General features: G+C 53.3%; 1 protein-coding gene across 2 annotated transcripts in view; it reads right to left on the reverse strand.

Moving 5' to 3' along the window:
* Positions 1-6,537, reverse strand: part of CAPN5 (calpain 5) — a 63,877-nt gene extending 57,340 nt beyond the window's left edge. Inside the window, exon 1 of one of the 2 annotated variants that reach the window (XM_063326856.1) lies at positions 6,402-6,537. The gene's annotated coding sequence lies outside the window, so the exon portion shown is untranslated. Of the gene's footprint in view, positions 1-3,633; positions 3,731-6,401 lie in introns of those variants that run through there. The other variant, XM_063326846.1, reaches the window with a different exon arrangement.
* Positions 6,538-17,961: the final 11,424 nt, after the last annotated feature.

A 17,961-nucleotide genomic window follows, 5' to 3' on the forward strand; every position in this document is an offset into this window, starting at 1 on the left:
ATGCACCCATTCTTAGTATCATCATACCCCGGCACAAACGCTGGCTAAATCTCCTCTTGGGATCCGATCCAAAGCCTTCTTAAAGCATCGTCGCTTTGTTATTAATCTGTGCAGCGACCAGGGAAGGGAAAGCTGGATTTTTGATTATTTTTTTTTTATTTTTTTTTTTTCCCCCGAGGCACAATCAGAGAGAAAAATTAGCTCGGCGACATGGCTGGGCTTCATCTGCTTCATGCCTGCTCTGGTGGAGAGACCCACCGTTCTGAAAGGAGATACCGGGACGGGGTGTCTGGACCAGAGAGTCCTGGCCGCCTACCTCGACAAGCCCCAAATCCTCTTTACATCACAGCCAGGCGCCTTAGGAGAGAGGTGATGTGCCCTGATTCACACTCTCCTACCCTCCTCCGACGGGAGAGGGTTGCAGAGCTTCTAGATAAGCCTCCCAAGGTCCACTGAATGAATCTGTCCCCCCACCGACGCTGTCCTCCAGTTTACGTAGCTCTTCTGCCTCCCTGGTGCTCACCCCTCGGGTGTATTTGTAGGCAGCGAGCGCATCCCCTCTCCACCTTTGTTTCCCTGGGCTTTTATAGCCTCCGGTATAATGGCTCTCCATCCCTCTCCTCAGCCTCAAAGCCCTCTTTTCCTGCACCTGCTCCAGGCTTGAGTTAATCCCTCTCAAGCACCAGATCTCACAGCCCCCTCCTTCCACGTTAACTCTTCCGTACCCTTGGCCCACCAACACCCTGGTTCCCCTCCCAGAGGCACCCACCACCAAAACAGCCCCCAACCTTCAGTCTCGGCCATTCCAACACGATTCAAGCTCCAAACATAGCACAAAGCCCAGCCGTAGAGCACCCCACTGTATGGCCCGATACACACACACACACACGTATATATATATATGGCCTCGGGGACATCCCCACACCCTGCAACTCATCCTCGAGGTCAGCCGGCTCCCTCTGGCTGAGCATCTCCTCCGCCCCGTACGGATGGTGCCTCTCAGCTCGGTTTTGCAGGCAAATCTTGGCATGAAACCGGAGAATGAGCTCAGACCTTCCCTTAATTTAAGCAGATTTAAGCTCTCCTGCATGGCACTGATGTGTCCGCTGGTGCCCTTTGCCACCGCCCCTAGCCCCCGGCAGAAGTCTTCTCCAGCGACATACTCCCACATGCGTTAAACGTTTAAAGCCCCCAGAGAAAGTCCTTATCAAGCCCAGAGAAAGGAGACCTGTAGCATCTTCTTTGCCTAAAAAATGAGATCAAAGCCACAGGTGGGTCCCACACAGCCCCCTTTGGTACCAGTCCTGGCTTTCCATCTCCCTCCATCCTCGGGGCTTGAGGATGCCCACGGGATTTCTCCACGGGCATCCATCACGGGCTGAAAGATCTCCCTTGAAGAGACAACTCAGCGGGGGGGACAGCAGCCGAGCAGGGATTTTGCTGGGCTCGTGGCCACGTCCAGGCCCCACCCAAGTCGTTTCTTGCCAGAACGGGCTAGGACAAGGGGCTGGTGGCAGAGAGCAGGGTTGGACTCGACTCTGCCACGAACCTCCCCGAGTGCCTTGGTCATGTCACTTTGTCCCTTTTTTACGTGTCACCGCTTTGAGACAGGATTATCGCTTGCGTGTTAATCAGAGTGTCCCTAGGATGTGAGAAAGGGGCTGGATTTCTCCTCGGAGCCGGGCCTGCTGCAGCAAGGCCCGCTGCCTTCCTCAAAACCTGCTCTGCCTTTCGCTAACGCCTTGATGCCTCAACTCTGCCGCCAACGAGAAAGTTTTTCCCAACCAGTTCTGGCACCTGGCTCCTGGCAAGCACCAGCTGCTGAGCAAGCCAGTCCCCACACACGCAGCAGCGTCTGTACACAGGAACCCATCGCGGGGGGTGTGTGGCGTGGATTTAGACCTCACATCCAGCTGCCAAGGGTGGAGGGACTCTCAAAGAGCATCCATCAGCTCCTCTGGGCTTTTACAACCCTGCTGCCTGGCTCGCGGGCTGGAGCTGAGCCCCGGGCGATGCACGTTAAAGAATTACTGAAATAAGTAAGAGGCAGCCGATATTCCCGGGAAGGGCGAGGGGGAAATAAATCGCACCAGGACAGATGTGCCTGTAGCAAGATGTTGCACCGAGCAGGAGCCAAGCGGTGAGCACCTGGATGGGGCGCTGCTCCTCCACCCATGCCTGACTCCTGCTTTTCTCCCTCCCCGGTTCTTGCAGCCCCAAGGGTGCTCCCAACAGGTGACACCTCCTCCGTAAGCTCATCCCTCTCCAATTCACTGCTACCCCGCGCAGCGTGGCCAGCCAGGCTCTCCGCACCCGCCCCGGGCTACCCACGACCCATGTGCCGAGCTGCGGGGTGGGAGATGGAGCTGCAGGGATCCTGTGTTGCCCTCACCCCAGTATAACACCAGTTCAGCACACCCGGACACCAGGCTGAGCTTTGGGAGGAGGATCCCAGCCCCATAGGATGTGAGAGTGGATGGAGACAGAAGGCACCCCAGGGAAACTCTGCAGCACGGTCCTTGCTGGATGCAGCAAGAAAAGCAGCCGAGGACTGAAGAGCATCCTCCGCTCCCCGCCGTGCCGGCTGCCCTGCTTTCCTCTCCATTTGCCACGTCTGCCCCCGCTCCCCACCAAGCTCACGGCCGATGCAGCATCCAGGCGGAAACGTAACGATAATTAGTAATAAATAATCAGTAATAAATCCACGCATCGCAGGCGGGTGGATCTGCAGGGCCGGGCGAGCAGCCTGGGCTCACCTGGCAGCTACCGGAGCGGGAGGCGAGGGACAGGGGACCAGAGCCACTTCTGATGGGACACCCTCTGCTAGAAAGCGCCAGCCTGTTTCTCGGGTCCAAAATGACATTTTTCAGGGCAGGAAGAAAGGGATGGTGCCTCCCACCCCTGGGAATATGGGAAATCCGGATTCATGTCCCTGCCTGGAAACCCGAAAAGCCATCAGTCTCCTGCGCCCCAGCAGCAGCTTGGCCTGCCCCGAGGGCAGGAGCTCTCTCTCGCCTCAACTTTCCATGCAACTTACTAAAAGCCCTTGGGTTTGTCCCAAAAAAATGGAACAAAGAACAATACCGAAACCTCTGATTTTTTTTTTTTTTTTTTTTTTTTCCCCCCCCAGCGCAGAAATCCTGCTCTCCAGCCCGCGCCGAGGCCTCGCCGCTGAAAGTTTCTGCCCAGCTTGGCTCCTCCAGCAGAAACCAGCCGGCCTGGGAGCCGCTGCGGGGCTTTGACCCATGCGGGGTGCCGCTTCCAGCTGCAGCAGCCCCCAAGCCGCCCCCGCGTCCAGCATCCCCCCAAAACTAGACCTCACGCCAAGGCGAAGGAAGGGCAGCAACGTGCTCCACGCAAGGCAGCGCAGGCGAGGAGGTGGGTGCCTGCTTTTGGCTTCCCCCCCCCCCAAAAAAAAACCCCCACAACCTTACACACGTGGAAACACCCCGATTCCCAAAGCCACAGGTGCCCTGAGCATCCCCCGAGGGGGAGGCTGGACCCCGGGCTCCGGGAGCTGCCTCCCTCGCCGAGGGACCAGCAGCGGCGTGGGGGGGTGGGGGGGGGGTAATGGGGGGGATGCAGGGACAAACCTCCCCCCTCGCCATCCCCGGGGCCGGGGGCTCGCCTTACCTGCCCCTTCCCGCTTGCTGTCGCCCGATGCCGGTGGCCGCTGCCGCCGCTCCGGGCGAGCCGCTGCCCGCAGCGCTTCGCCTTCCCCCCCCCGCCCCCCGACTCCCGCCCCCCGGCAAAGCACCGCCCCGACGGGGCGGGCAGCGGCCGCCGCCGCCGCGCCTGCGCTGGGACCGCAGCGGGGGCCGCCAGCGGGAACGGGGACCGCCAGCGGGAATCGGCGGCTCCACACCGCTGGGAGCTGAGGGGGGTGGGTGGTGTCACCGGGAATCGGGATCGGGATCGGGATGGGGACCGGGACCGGAGCGGCAGCGGCTGGTGCTGGTTCCCGGATCCGCTCCCGGGACTGGGGACCGGTCCGGTGGACTGGGAACCCGGCTGGGAACTGGGATTGGCGTTGCCCACGTACCAGGATCTGGGATCATCTGGGAAACCCCCCTCATCAGCGGGATGAGGGGCTGGCGCTGCCCAGGTGGGGAACTGGGAGGGGGAACTGGGGATGACCAGGCACCGGCACCACCAGCTTGGTGCTGGGAACTGGGACCAGTGCCTGGATCACCTGGGCACTGGCGGCAGCCACCAGCACCTCTCAGGCACTGGCACTTTGACCAGCACTGTGACCAGCGTTGTGCTGGCATTGGATACTGGGACAAGGTCCCACTGGCTCTGCCTGGGCACCAGGACTGGGAACTGGGAGAACCGGAGCACCACCTGGGCATTGGATACCGGGACAAGGTCCCACTGGCTCTGCCTGGGCACCAGGACTGGGAACTGGGAGAACTGGAGCACCACGCACCAGCACCAGCGGGGCACTGCACGGCAGGGCCACCCAGGCTCCAGGCAGCCGGGGTGCACTAGGACATCACCCATGGAGGGTGCAGGGGAGAGTCACCGTGGGTGGCAGGATTTGGGTGCAAAGGGGACATCCCCCAGTGGGGAATGATGTGGGGCAGGATGGCTGGGATTGAAGGAGACGTATTTTTCCAGCCCAAGACCAAAGTAATTCCCTGATTCTGTTTCGCAAGAGGGAAACTGAGGCACTGGGGAGGGACTTGAAAGGCTGGGGTGGTGCTTGGCCACCCTGCACATCCATGGAGGTGGACACGCAATGGGTGACGGGGCCAAGGTGGCCGGGCTGTATGTGCCCCCACGGTGGAAAAGGTATATTCCCAGCCCACAAATAGACATCCAAGAGGGGAAAAATAAACATGAGTCACCCAAAAGTGCATCCCCGATGATGGGAAGGAGCCCGTGGGATTTTACAGACCCTGTATCATGGGCAGCTCTGATCTGATGCTCTGACTCCACATGCGAGATTTACTGGCAGTATTCAGCGTTTGTCATAAATTACACCAGAAATAGATGGCAAGGGAAGAACAATTAAAGAAAATGGTTGTAAATGACGGGAATAAACTTCTCACATTCAAAACTATAAATGATCAGACTCTTTTAGACAACAGAAAACCAAGGCTAAGGGTGAGCTGCTGCCTGCCAGCGACAGAGTGAAAGCTTAAGGACATCTGCTTGCCACATGCGCGGTAATGCAGTGAAATTTCGGTGATAAAATTAGAAAGGAGGCTGTGCCTGGAGCCGCGTTGACCTGGCACGAGCTCCTGGTCCCACCGAGGTGTCACCTGCAGCCGTACGTGGCCACCACGGATGACGCGGGCGACTCGCCTCCTCTAGGGCCAGCCATTTCCTCGAGTTTCTTGTTATCTGAAACCCTTCTGGACTTTGCATATTCAGGTTCTTGGCGTTTTACTGATAATTTTGTGATAATTTCATTGCTTATTCAATTCATGCAATATTTGCGCTACGATTATTTTAATTCGCGTATTAGTTGAAGGAATCAGAAAGCCAAAAATCTGCAGTTCCACGAATGCTTTCTTTGGCAGCAAAAGCCTTTTTCTAATGTTTTCCTTCTCTGTGCTTGTTTTCCCCCTTTCCCCCATGGATCTCCAGGATGCTGGGATCGGGTTGTGCTCCGAACCAGGTCAGCATGAGGGTCCCGTTTCACGCACCCCTTTTCTCTCCCCTCATCAAAAATCGCCAAGGAAAAAAACCCCTAAAACCCTCTGGGTTTTAGGACCCCGTATTTAGGATCTCATATTAGATCCGGAGCCTGGAGCGCAGCGCTGAACCATCACCCTGACCGCGGTGGGAAACTTCAGCAGCAAAGGGCAAAGACCCCCCCCAAAAAAAGGGGGGAAAAAAAGACAATAGCTCAGTTTCTGAATGTTTGTAAAGGGGAAGAGGAAATCCTTACGGCAGGTCTCCAACCCCGAGCCCAAAATCATCAGTAATGGCCCTAAAACCAGCTACGAGGGATGGGATGGGACGCGATGGGATGGGACGCGATGGGATGCGATGGCTGCTGCTGCTGCTCCCTGGGAAGGCAGGGAGACCATAGAGCCTATTTTGATTTGAGACGTGTTTAAATGGGGAAACATTCCATCCCTGTTAATTAATTCGTATCGTCATCCATCACTCCTCCCACCAGCACAAACACCTCCTGCCCCGTTAGCCGTTGTGGGCTTGCTTTGACAGCGATGGAGGTAAATAGGTAAATGCCTATTTTGCCTATAAAATGCCTGTTTTTACCTGTTTGACCCCAAAGCTGCTAAGGGGGAGCACCTCGCTGCTGGGGACGTGGGGGCCAGGGGGGAGTTTGTCATCCACGGGGGTGACGGGTGATGCTGCGATGGGGATGAAGGGGGGGGAAAAGAGGCAGGAAAAAGCGAAAAAAAACCAAGGGAAAACGGGCTCACCCTTGAGACGAATCAGCAGCGGGAACGTGGTTTTTATTTTGTTAACGGGCTGGAAAGCATTAGGGAAAAGCTCCTCCGCCGAACTAAGGCAGCGAGCGGGTCCCCAGCCGCCCCCGTCTCCCCGCAGGGACGTGGCGCCCCAGCCCGCTCTCCTCGCAGGCCCAGACCTGGCCGATTAACTTAGTTGCATTTTCGATTTCAGCCTCAGCGGGGGGGAAGGAAAATTATGTAAATCGGATTTATAACGACGCTCCGTTGCTCCTCCAGCGTGATGCAGACGAGGCGGCGGCGGCGGCGACGACGACGGGGGTGACGCGGGGGGTTGTGCAGGGGGGAAGGGAGAAAGAGCGACGCTTTAAAACCGGACCCCGAAAATAAGTAGGAATAAGGCAAAAGGCAAGGTGGAGGTGGGAAATTGCAGGCGGTGATTCCTCCAATACATGGGATTTCATTATTCCTCCGGGGATTTCAAAGAAGATGGCTTAGCGAGCTTTTCCTCCCTCCCGGGAATAATGTATTCTTCTTGCTCGTGCAGGGGACCCTCAAGGTGAGGTTTGGTCCTGGGGTGGTTCCAGATGAGGGTCTGCCTGCCCGGGGTGCTGGGAGGTGGAGAACTGCCCACTCCTGCCACCCTCGCTCCTGCGAGGCCAGCTCTCCCCCTCCGAGGGCATGTTTGGGGGAAAAAAGTGGGAAGATGACTGCAGGTGGGCAGCTGGTGCCTGTATCCTCATCTTCGTGCCCTGGAGACGCAGGGAGCAACCTCTGATGGCCTCATCCCGCCCAGCGAGAGCGATCTGAGCCCTGTTGATCCCATCAGGTTGCAGTCTTCTGCTCCTCTTTGAAGATATCAAGAAACGAGCCAAGGACGATTCCTCCAGTCGTCCATCCGCACTTGGATTAAACCTCATTTTTCGGGATTCTACAAAATTGTTTGCCCCGGTGGCAGCCTCTGGAATAACAGTAATGTATTCGCTCCTTTCCCTCTCCACATGATTGCGGCATAATCTCCTCCTCACTTGATTTATTTAAGCAGGCCTTCAGATGCTCCAGTAATGGGAGTCATTTAGGTCCCTCTGCAGATATGTATTTATTTATTGCCGCTCATTTAAACTGCAGAGCCAGTTGGCAGGAGAGAGGCAAGACCGGGGTCACAAGGATGTTAAATTATTCGCTGTCAAAAATAGCTGGTTGAGAAAGTTAAATTAAGCAAGGTCGTTCAAGGTCATAGTCAATCACTGGTGGGAGGAGAAGGGCGTTAATTAGCTGTTTTATTTATGGGGGTCATGGTGACCAAAGGACCAGCAGGGTCTCAGGAAAAGGGAAACTGTAGCAACACCTCTTGTTTTTTGGCAGAAGCAGCTCTTGGATAAGAAACCGAATTGCCGTCCTTGACCACGACGGAGAAGTTGAGGCTACAGAAAGGTGGCATTGTCTTGCTCATGGAGACCCTGTGGATCCCCACGAGGGATGGGCCAGGGAGTTCCCCCTTGCAAAGTCCATCTTGGGGACAAACTTGGTGATGTTCCTTCCACAAAGATGCGTGGGCAGCGGCTGGGGAGGTGCTTAGCAGGGGTGGAGGTCTCAGAGGGCATCTGAGATACTTTGGTCGCTCACGCAGACAGGTCCTCGCCCGAGATTTTGCCACCTCTCTTGGCAGATGGTCCAGTACCTGCATATCCTTTCTGTTAACACTTGTGTTTCATTTCCCATCTGAACTTCACCAACATCTTCTTACAGCCATTAGACCTTGCAATAACCTTTTCCTCCTAGGTTAAGAGCTTCCTAAGATCAGGCATCACCTGGACCTGTTGGAGCGGGGCCAGAGGAGGCCACAGAGATGCTGGGAGGGCTGGAGCCCCTCTGCTGGGAGGACAGGCTGAGAGAGCTGGGGGGGTTCAGCCTGGAGAAGAGAAGGCTCCACGGAGACCTTAGAGCCCCTTCCAGTCCCTCAAGAGGCTCCAGGAAAGCTGGGGAGGGACTCTGGATCAGGGAGGGGAGCCATGGGACGAGGGGCAACGTTTTTAAATTGAAAGAGGGCAGACTTAGATGAGATCTCAGGACGAAATTCTTTGCTGTGAGGGTGGTGAGCCCCTGGCCCAGGTTGCCCAGAGAAGCTGTGGCTGCCCCATCCCTGGAGGGGTTCAAGGCCAGGTTGGACGGGGCTTGGAGCAACCTGGGCTGGTGGGAGGTGTCCCTGCCCAGGGCAGGGGGTTGGAACCAGATGATCTTTAACGTCCCTTCCAACCCAAACCATTCAATGATTCTATGATCTCTCTGGGCCACGGCTCCCACCCTGATCTCAGCTGCAACATCAACTCTCTCCTCCAGTATAAACCCCGATGTCATGTTTTCATTCCTCTTCAAGCAAGCTTCTTGCTCTTTGACTTTTGTCTTGCTTAATAGCAGCTGGCCCATTAAAAATCTGCCTGACTTGTGACTGTGCAGAAGTGAGCTCTGATACAGACAATTAAGTGGCCAATTTAATGGTATGGATTTCCCCGCAGAGTTATCAATTAGCGCGAGCTGTTTTCCTGCCGGCCACTGTGTGGATCACGGCGCAGGCGCATCCCGAACCGCGGCTGATGTGTTCACCACAGCAGCGGGGCAGAGCGTGGGTTTCATCAGGCCTCATGGTTTCCACCTTTAATTTTTTATGCAGAAACAGGGAAGAAATGGGCCTTTTCATGATGAAAGGTTATGATATGGATCTTTTTATGGAAATGTCTCTTCTGGCCAGATCCTGCCATCATGTGGAAGGGCATGCAATAAGCTACAAGGTTTAAATTTGTTGGCACCTAGTGACTCCAGGTCATACCTGCCCAGTTTAGTGACTGATTTTCCTACCTTAGCTGGTCCATGGTAGTACATGGTGGAGGAGAACGGAAAGGGAGGAGATCATAGAATGGTTTGGGTTGGAAGGGACCTTAAGGATCATCCAGTTCCAACCCTCCTGCCCTGGGCAGGGACACCTTCCACCAGACCAGGTTGCTCCAAGCCCCGTCCAACCTGGCCTTGAACCTTGAACCCCTCCAGGGATGGGGCAGCCACAGCTTCTCTGGGCAACCTGGACCAGTATCTCACCACCCTCACAGCAAAGATTTTCGTCCTGAGATCTCATCTAAATCTCCCCTCTTCCAGTTGAAAACCGTTACCTCTCGTCCTATCTACCCCTGGTCCTATCAATGCTGAGAGACTGGCCTTCCCTGAAAAGCTAGCAAGGTACATCAGCAAAAGGTACATCAGCAGGAGGTCCATCAGCAGAGGAAAGGTTATCCATGATTCGATCTACAGAAGGTAACTTGGGTATCACAAATCAAGCTCTGGCAGCATGAGGCTGCCTGAGCATTTACTCTTCTCCTCTATCCTCAATCCTCCTTGAATCCTCCTCCTTGGGGGTGACACCAGGTGACACAAATGTGGGAAACAGGGCTCAGGTCTCTAGTCCCTTGACCATTTGAACAGCAGCACATAATTAGAGGAGAGTTGGGCTTATTTGTCTAACGTCTTTCCTACCCTGCACGGATCTGCTCTCCTATGCAAGTACTCGCCTGCTTATTCATAAGAGACTTCAGAGGAAAATGCCCAAGTGCAGAAAAAAAGGATGGTGTTGCAAAGCCCAGTCTAGGGATGTGCTGCAATATTAACCTCAGACGTGCCAGCCCAGCCCTGCAGCGCTTTGGTTGCAATCAGCTCTTAAGGAGATGAGGTTGGAGCAAACGTCTTGGCTAAATGCCTGCTGGGTTTGCAGCTGGGCGGCTGAACAGCTAAACTGCTGTAGAGAATGGGGAGATACCACCTAAAGGGCAGCTTGGAGGATGCAGATCCATTTCCCAGCCTCTCAACCCACCGTAATTCCTTCTGGGCTCCAGGAGCCGAGTGTGACATGTCCCCTGTTCCTGCACTTTCAAAGAGCCTGAACCCATCTTCCCGATAGAGCAGAGAAACCCTCAAATTTTCAGGGCTTCCAGACATAAGCTGGTGCACCTTGGAATAGCAGAGAACTGAGTTAACAGCCAATGGTGCAACTCCTTCTTACCTGCCACCCATCCTTTTGCTGGGCTAATACAGAAAACAAGGAGATATCAAGTGCAGTACGGTGTCTGGTTCTGGGCTCCCCACTTCAAGAAGGACAGGGAACTGCTGGAGAGGGGACAGCAAAGGGCCGCAAAGATGAATAGGGGACTGGAACACCTCTCTTATGAAGAAAGGCTGAGGGACCTGGGCCTCTTCGGTCTGGAAAAAAGATGACTGAGGGGGGATCTTAGCAATGCTTAGAAATACTGAAAGGGTGGGTGTCAAGAGGATGGGGCCAGGCTCTTCTCAGTGGTGCCCAGTGACAGGACTGGGCACAAACAGGCAGCAACATGAACGCAGGAAGTTCCATCTCAACATGAGAAGAAACTTCTTTCCTGTGAGGGTGGCAGAGCCCTGGCACAGGCTGCCCAGAGAGGTGGGGGAGTCTCCGTCTCTGGAGACAGTAAAAACCCACCTGGAGGCGTTCCTGTGCAACCTGCTCTAGTGACCCTGCTTTGGCAGGGGGTGGGACTAGATATTCTCTAGAGGTCCCTTCCAACCCTGCTTTTCTGTGATTCTGTAACAACTCCCAGCACCATGTCCCTTATATTTCCCCTCAACTGCAAAGAACAAAATCTTTCCTGACACCCCAACGGGATGCCAGGACCAGGTGGGGTCATCCAGTATTGGCCTCTGGGTGCTGCCCTCTGCCAAAGCCCCGAGACATCAGCAGATAAAAGCGGTGGCCAAGAGCTCCCACTTTGCCGAGGTTTCTCATGGCAAGCAGGACTGGAGTGCTTGGAAGTCAATACCATCTCCTGGCCACAAACCCTCCAAGACGGGTCATCGTTCAGCCATGACCACCCAGCTGGAGGGGACCCGGGCTCAGCTGCTTTGGCAGGGATGCACCTCTGCTCGGGAGCAGACGGCATTGTAGCAGTTCAGTCAATGACCTTGATTTTTCCATGGGGTTTTCCACAGCGAGAAGCAAGTCAGTTTGGAAAACAAGCGGGTTGCCAGCAATCCCACATTCCCTGGAGCAGAGAGGAAGGAAAGGAGCAAATGGCACCACTGTCTTCTCAGCTGTTCTTTATTTATGACAGATCAGAAGCCGCCCCAACAAATGCTGACTCCAAACTGTCCTGCCAAGAGCTTTTTAGGCAATTTTCCTGCTGATTCTCTTATGCACCCCAGAGACAAAAAAAACCACTAAACTATCCAGGTTTTTTTTTTTCCCCTTCTGTCACCATCTCTGCCTTCAGCCCCCAGCAGATCTGAAGCTCCCGTTTCCAGCAGCTCCCAAGAGCATCGCAAGGGCAAGGCAGAGCCGCACATCAAGGCTCTTCCACACGACTCTTCTCGCAGATAAGCAGCTTGTGATATTAGGACAACTTCTGATCTTGGCTTCACAAGCTTAAATCAGCGCTGAAATTGATGGAATGACTTTGGATTTACACTGGTGTAACCGAGACCCCATTTTGCTTGATAACAGCTTCCCTCTGCTTCCAGTCATGCTCGCTGTACAAACCGGTGGCTTGTTTCTGACATCAGAAGGACTCACCGAAAGGCAGGATTTGCTTTTTCTCAGCAAATCTTAGAAAATTTTGCTGTGTTTTGAGTTTCTCTTTGTTTTCCCAGTTGCCTAACACAGTGCTGCCCATTTATAATGTGTAGATACATCAAAGCACCAGTTGGTTCCTGCGTCGGAAGAGACTTTGTCCTTCCAGACGGTGATCCTCAGATGTCACTTTTGGACTGCCCTCCTTGGCTTTTGGAGAGGCCAGCTCTGGGGAGGAGGAGCAGGCAAATGTTGGACCTCACGGAAACACCCTTCACCAAGTCCTTGGTACCATGTCTGTAGAGCAAAGCTCCCAGAAGAAGGTGGCAAAGGTGACTGGGGTGATTCCCTACAAGACAAGACAGTAAGATGAGTAACCAGTGAGTGGATCTGAAAGGATAAACTCCCCAGGGATTTACTCATTTCGTGCAATATATTTCTTACTGAGCTACCTCCACCACCCGCCAGGACCTCTGGGTTGGCCACTCACATCCTTTGCATTTCAAAGAAAGGGAGGTTTCAGAGGGGCTGAGGAGAATTTGCCGTGGTGGCCACGTGTCCCAACAGCCCCTTCACACCCCTGCACCAGGAACCACGCACCCATGTTTCCATCACTCTCACCCCATGAGAACTTGTCATCTGGGAATTTCCCCACGGTTTCCAAGGTAGATATTTTCAGTCTGCAACCTACGCTCCTTCAGCAAGGAACACCTCTAGGGCACGCCTTGGGGGCTCCTAGGGTATTTCTTTCTACGTATTGCCTATCAGCCTAACCTTGACCCCAACACCAACACGCAGCAACTCCGCTCCAGCACTTGTGCTGACTTCTGCACTTGGTAAGGAAGCCAACTCCAACTTCTGCTCCCGGACTGTCTCCGATTACGGAGCTTGGGGAAGTTGCCCGAGTATTAATTAGAGAGGTCACCTCTACATCTCAGCTTCATCCGGGCTTAGCTTCAAACACTAGGCAAGCATAAAACCATTAACGTTATCAAGATTTATTTGCTGCAGTACAGACTGGCTGGAAGGGTGGAGCGGAGGGTGGGGGAAGAAAAACAAGAGCCATGTAATTCTCCGTGTAAACCCCAGCAGCAAGACACGGCTCAGCATCCTCGTCTAACCCCCGAACCATCATTCATCTGCCGTGTTTGGGAATCCACAAGAGCCTTGACTGGGGCGCAGCCCCTCAATGCATGCTCAGAAATCATCCTCTCTTCTTGCCGCACCTCGAGATTGGCTTCTGCCCCTTCCTCCTCCGCAAGTTTTATATTTTAGGGGAAAATACTGTGCTGTCGCCAAAATGAGCGTCTAGGAGAAGGACATGTTCCCAAATGTACTTTTTTCAAAGAGATCTTTGACACCGGTAGTTTTTCATTGCTGCCAGTTTGCAAAACGGACTCAACCATCACTTTAAAAGCTCTGGATACACCTTTTTATCATATACTGGGAAAAGCAGCAATTATGCAGCACTGCTGATGAGACTGCTGGTTACCATCTGCGTTGCGCAGATACTCCCCTCACACACCAGTAACACAGATGACAACGATACCAGTGGCATCTCGCGTGCCTTGATTACCATCTTTTTCAAAGTTTTCGAGAACCGGGATGTCTCAATCAGAAATCTTCAGGAGAACGTGACACTAATTTTAAATGGTCTGTGTAGCTCATGGTGTTGAGGCCCCCTAAATCTTCAGAGGGTTCCTGGGACGGCTTCTCCGCCAGCCCCAAAACTATGATACGCCCACGGCCAACCTAAGCTTCAGCAAACCCTGCTGAGTTTGCTGCTTTTTTTCTTAAAACCTCATTTACTTAGCCCTCCAAATAGCTTTCTCCCCCTCTTTTGCACAACACAACTGCATTAGTCAAGCAAATGAATAACGATACAGTTTCTGAGCAGACCTGTGCTGCTGCCAAGAAGCCGTTGCCTCATTAAATCTGTGTCATACCTACTTTCACTCACACGAGGATGCATGGCTTGGCTGCTGCGCAATGCACACAAGTCGGGACTTTGAGCTTCTTTTGTGTTTTGGATGATTTTTTTATTTTTTTTTTTAAAGGAGTCAGCCTTGCGCAGTCCATGGGAAGAGCAACAGAGAAGGAACCAGGAACCCTCTGATCCTGCAAAAAAAGCAATTGTTAATCTGCCTTTCAGAGAAAAAAACATATCCATCTCACAGTTAGCATTTTCTGTTTGGCAATCCGGAAGGAAAAGCAGCTACTCCAATTATCTCCCAACTCCACAACCCTACCAGCTCGTGCTGTAATTACGCCTGATCTCATTAACGAAGCGCTGCCAGACCTGGCTGGGATTTGGAGAGGAGATCTAGGGAAAAGACAGGTGTTGCAAGAAGTGGCAGGGCTGATTCACAGCTTGGCTATCATCCCTCTGAATCAGCGGGAAAATAATTAATATCCCCGGCTAGCAATAGGGGATGGCAGCCAGCTAGACAATTGCACGGTCCTCCTTACAATCCGAGGTCCTCCTTATTTTTTAATAACTCAGGTAATCTCACTTACTTGTCATTTACGAAGAACGGGCTGTACTAATTAGCGAACAAGTGCATTGTGTGAAGCATTTGGTAAGGAAAAGCAAAGGCAAAATGATGTGCTTTGCCTTAAATTCTCAGCGGAGCCTCTCGTTTCATCTGGGTGGGTGTTTGTAACCTAAATCCAGCCCCTGGACTTGCCGTGGTACCTTCAGTGGACCTCAGCTGGTCTGTGGAAGGAGGTATTTGCTGCTGCACGGGGCCACTGGGACGAGCTTGGGATGCCTGACCCGGGTGCTGCATCCTTACGGAGCCTTTGGTCTTGCTGAGAGGGTTCCCCAGGGGATGGCACTGCCTCGCATGGGCATCCCTGTGTTTTAAAGGGGAAAAAAGAGAGAAAAAACAGACCCAGCCGCGGTCATATAGCACAGAAAGACCAATCGCCGCGTACGAGGCTGGAAAATCATTCTGCCTAAGGATATAAATCCATCCCAAAGCATCCGGATTGTTTCCTCTTTGCACGTGGTATTTAATTAAGTCTAATGATACACAGAGCCAATGAAATGTCTTTTCGTTGCTATCTCTCTTGGCCAAAAAGAGGGCATCGCATGCCAAGAAGAGGTAGAGGAAAAAGGGTTTCAGAAATGAGAAGTTTCTGTTTAAACTCTGACAGCAAACCGTCCAATTCAGGGGGACGTGGCCCAGAGATCTCCAGCAGAAACAACTCCACAAACGTTAATCAGCCTTCCTGCTTCAATTAATGCCAGCAGCGAGAAAACACAGCTGGAGTTTGTTTGCTTTTCAGATAACCCGTATAAAAATACGCCTTCTGTAACAGCTCTGCTTTGACGCTGCTGCACACACAGGTTTGTCGCCGGTTTTCATCTCGTAACTAGCGCTTTATCTTGTTTTCATTCCGGCCAAGGTAGGATGTTAAAAAACAAGAAGATTAAAGATAAAACCCAAACAAATAGAAGACAAAAAAACCCAAACACCACAAACCCAAACCAAACCCTCGGAGGACTCCAAACCAACAAAATGCTGTTAAGCAATGACTCACAAGTGCCTGGACAGGTTTGCCCGGGCGCAGAGGGGATTTGGCGGTCCTGTTGAGCGCTTCTCTTACCCGAGGAAGTTGGACTTGGCCCCAGGCTTCTACGATACTGCAAGATTTTAACAAATTTACTCCGTTCCGCTGTTCGGCAGTGAGTCAACACGCCAGCTATGAGGAAAGAGCAGTGCTGAGGTTAGGCGTCCGCATAAATCACTGCGGCTCTGATGCTCGCCCAGCCTATAAATATTAGGGGGGTTGACATCAGTTTACATCAGCGGAGTAACTCAATTAATTCAACTTCTAGGGGATTATGCGAGCTATTATTCATTAGCATTCACCTACCCGAACCCCGCGACGAGGAACCACTGAGTCAGAGCCCTCCACGCCTCAGGGTGTCACTGGGTGCTGTGCCGCGGGCGCGCGGTCCAGAGGAGCTGCACACACCACGCTCTGCCTGGTCCCCGTGCTGGCTCTGAGCGCCTTATCAGTGCCATTAATTACCGCTAATTTCATTAAGTCGGCGTGCGCCTCTTGCATGCAAATTACAAGTCAGTCTCAGTGAAGGAGATTAATGAGGTGGGATGTTTTGCAGTGGCTATGTAGATTGCGGTAGGAGCTGGAAAGCGTCATGCATGGAGACCCTTGGGTGTTGCATGGGAGCAGGGTGAGATACCCAGCTTGGGGACACCTCAGCGTGTGAGGAATTTAGGAGCCAGGATGCCGAATTAACTATATTGATCGCAAAGTAGGTCTAAAGTAAGGTTGAGATGTTTTATCCATCACACACGGTGCTCCACACACCATTAGTTCCGTGTTGGCAAACACGGGGTCCCTCACGTGCACAAGGTGAACGAGGACATCTCAGCTCTCTTCCTGCTCAGGGGGCAGGGCCAGGAGAAACCTCCTTGAGCTCCAGGTCGCACCACATTATCCCTCATCAGGCTCTTAGGCGACTGGGTCTGAACCCAGACATTTGTCCTTGTGCTGCCTCTGTTGATCACTGCTCCCATGCCAGCACAACCGTGGTGGATTTGTCTAGCTGTCCTGTCCCCACGGGGACCCATCCGAGGAGCCCTGCTGAACCCCAGTCTGGTGTTGGACCTATCTGTTCAGGCAACCCTGTCTTAGCTTGGAGACCTTGTTGGACTAGCGGCTGTTTGGGGAGGCAGGGACAGAACAGATGGCCCTGAAGATGTTCTCTGAGGACACAGAGCTCTCCCGGGTAGTGCCAAATCACCGATGCCTCCTCTGGCCAGTTCAAGTCTTGTTTTCTGTAAGGCCAGGAGATAACATAAGCATGTTCAACAGAAGCACGTTGAGTGCTTGGTCCCTCCGGGTAAGAGCCAAGCCAAGATCACTTGGGCTGCTTGAGGAGAAAACAGGAGCCACCCACTGACCCACAGAGGAGACAGATCCATCATAGCTCCATTAGTGACTCCATTATCTCCATGGACATAGCACCAAAGGTCCAGGCTGGATAACCAGCTCCTCTGCCAAACTGGTAGCAACTGTCTCCATGACGGGTACAGCACCGAGCACAGCCAGGTCTCTGGTTAGAGCCACCGGGATTAGTGTTGCAAATTTTCAGTTTTAGCCTTTGAACAGGCTGAATAAAGAAAAAAAACAAAGGGAGAGTTGGGGGTGGGGAGGGGAAGAGGGAATGGGGAATTAATAAAGCTGCACGTAAATTGGTACTGTTGGAATTGTCAAGCTCAAAATTGAATTTTCTGGCTGGGAGGAGGCCTTTGACAGAACCACAGTGTTTTTATCCCCTGGGAAATTTCAAAGTACTACTCAGTTCTAGGCTCGCCGCAAGCTCAAAAGGCAAAGCTGGATTTCAGCCAGCCCAGCACTCAGGCAACGCTCGTCTGCAGAGTTCGGACGGGCCTCTGTGCGCGGCACCATGATCGAGCACCGAGGGGAGGTGGCACTGGTTGCCCCAGACATTTACACCACTGGCTACAAGGTTTTGGCCCCCAAATATTTAGTTCAAGGTTGACCCTGCAGAGACACAGCTGCAACAGGCACGAGCAGGAGAAAATGGGGTCTCTGAGTAGGACCTGGGAGAGGTGCCAGAAGCAGGGGACATACCCGATGGTCACGACCTGACCACGGCTGCTGGGGTGGGATGAGACTTGCTGGGTAAGTGCCTACTGGTCCATGATTTCTGCTTGGAGAGCTGCTGCTTTGCAGAGATTATCCTCCTCCCTCGCTGAAAGAAAGGGGAAAAGGATGAGGCAAAGGATGCGCAAACCGCACGCTCCAAACTGACGGCACATTCACCTGACTCCTGCCTTTTCCTCTCCCACCCATGGCAGCACCTCATTTCCTTACTAACTGGTGCGCACTGGGGAAGGCCTTTGAAGGTGAGAAGATCCTGCACTATGTGCAGTCAGCGGTACGCCTCCGAGCAAGGTCCAGCGCTCAAAGGGCCCCAGCACAGTAAAG

This window comes from Chroicocephalus ridibundus, chromosome 1 (assembly GCF_963924245.1).
Source record: "Chroicocephalus ridibundus chromosome 1, bChrRid1.1, whole genome shotgun sequence".
In the NCBI taxonomy this organism is placed as follows: domain Eukaryota; kingdom Metazoa; phylum Chordata; class Aves; order Charadriiformes; family Laridae; genus Chroicocephalus; species Chroicocephalus ridibundus.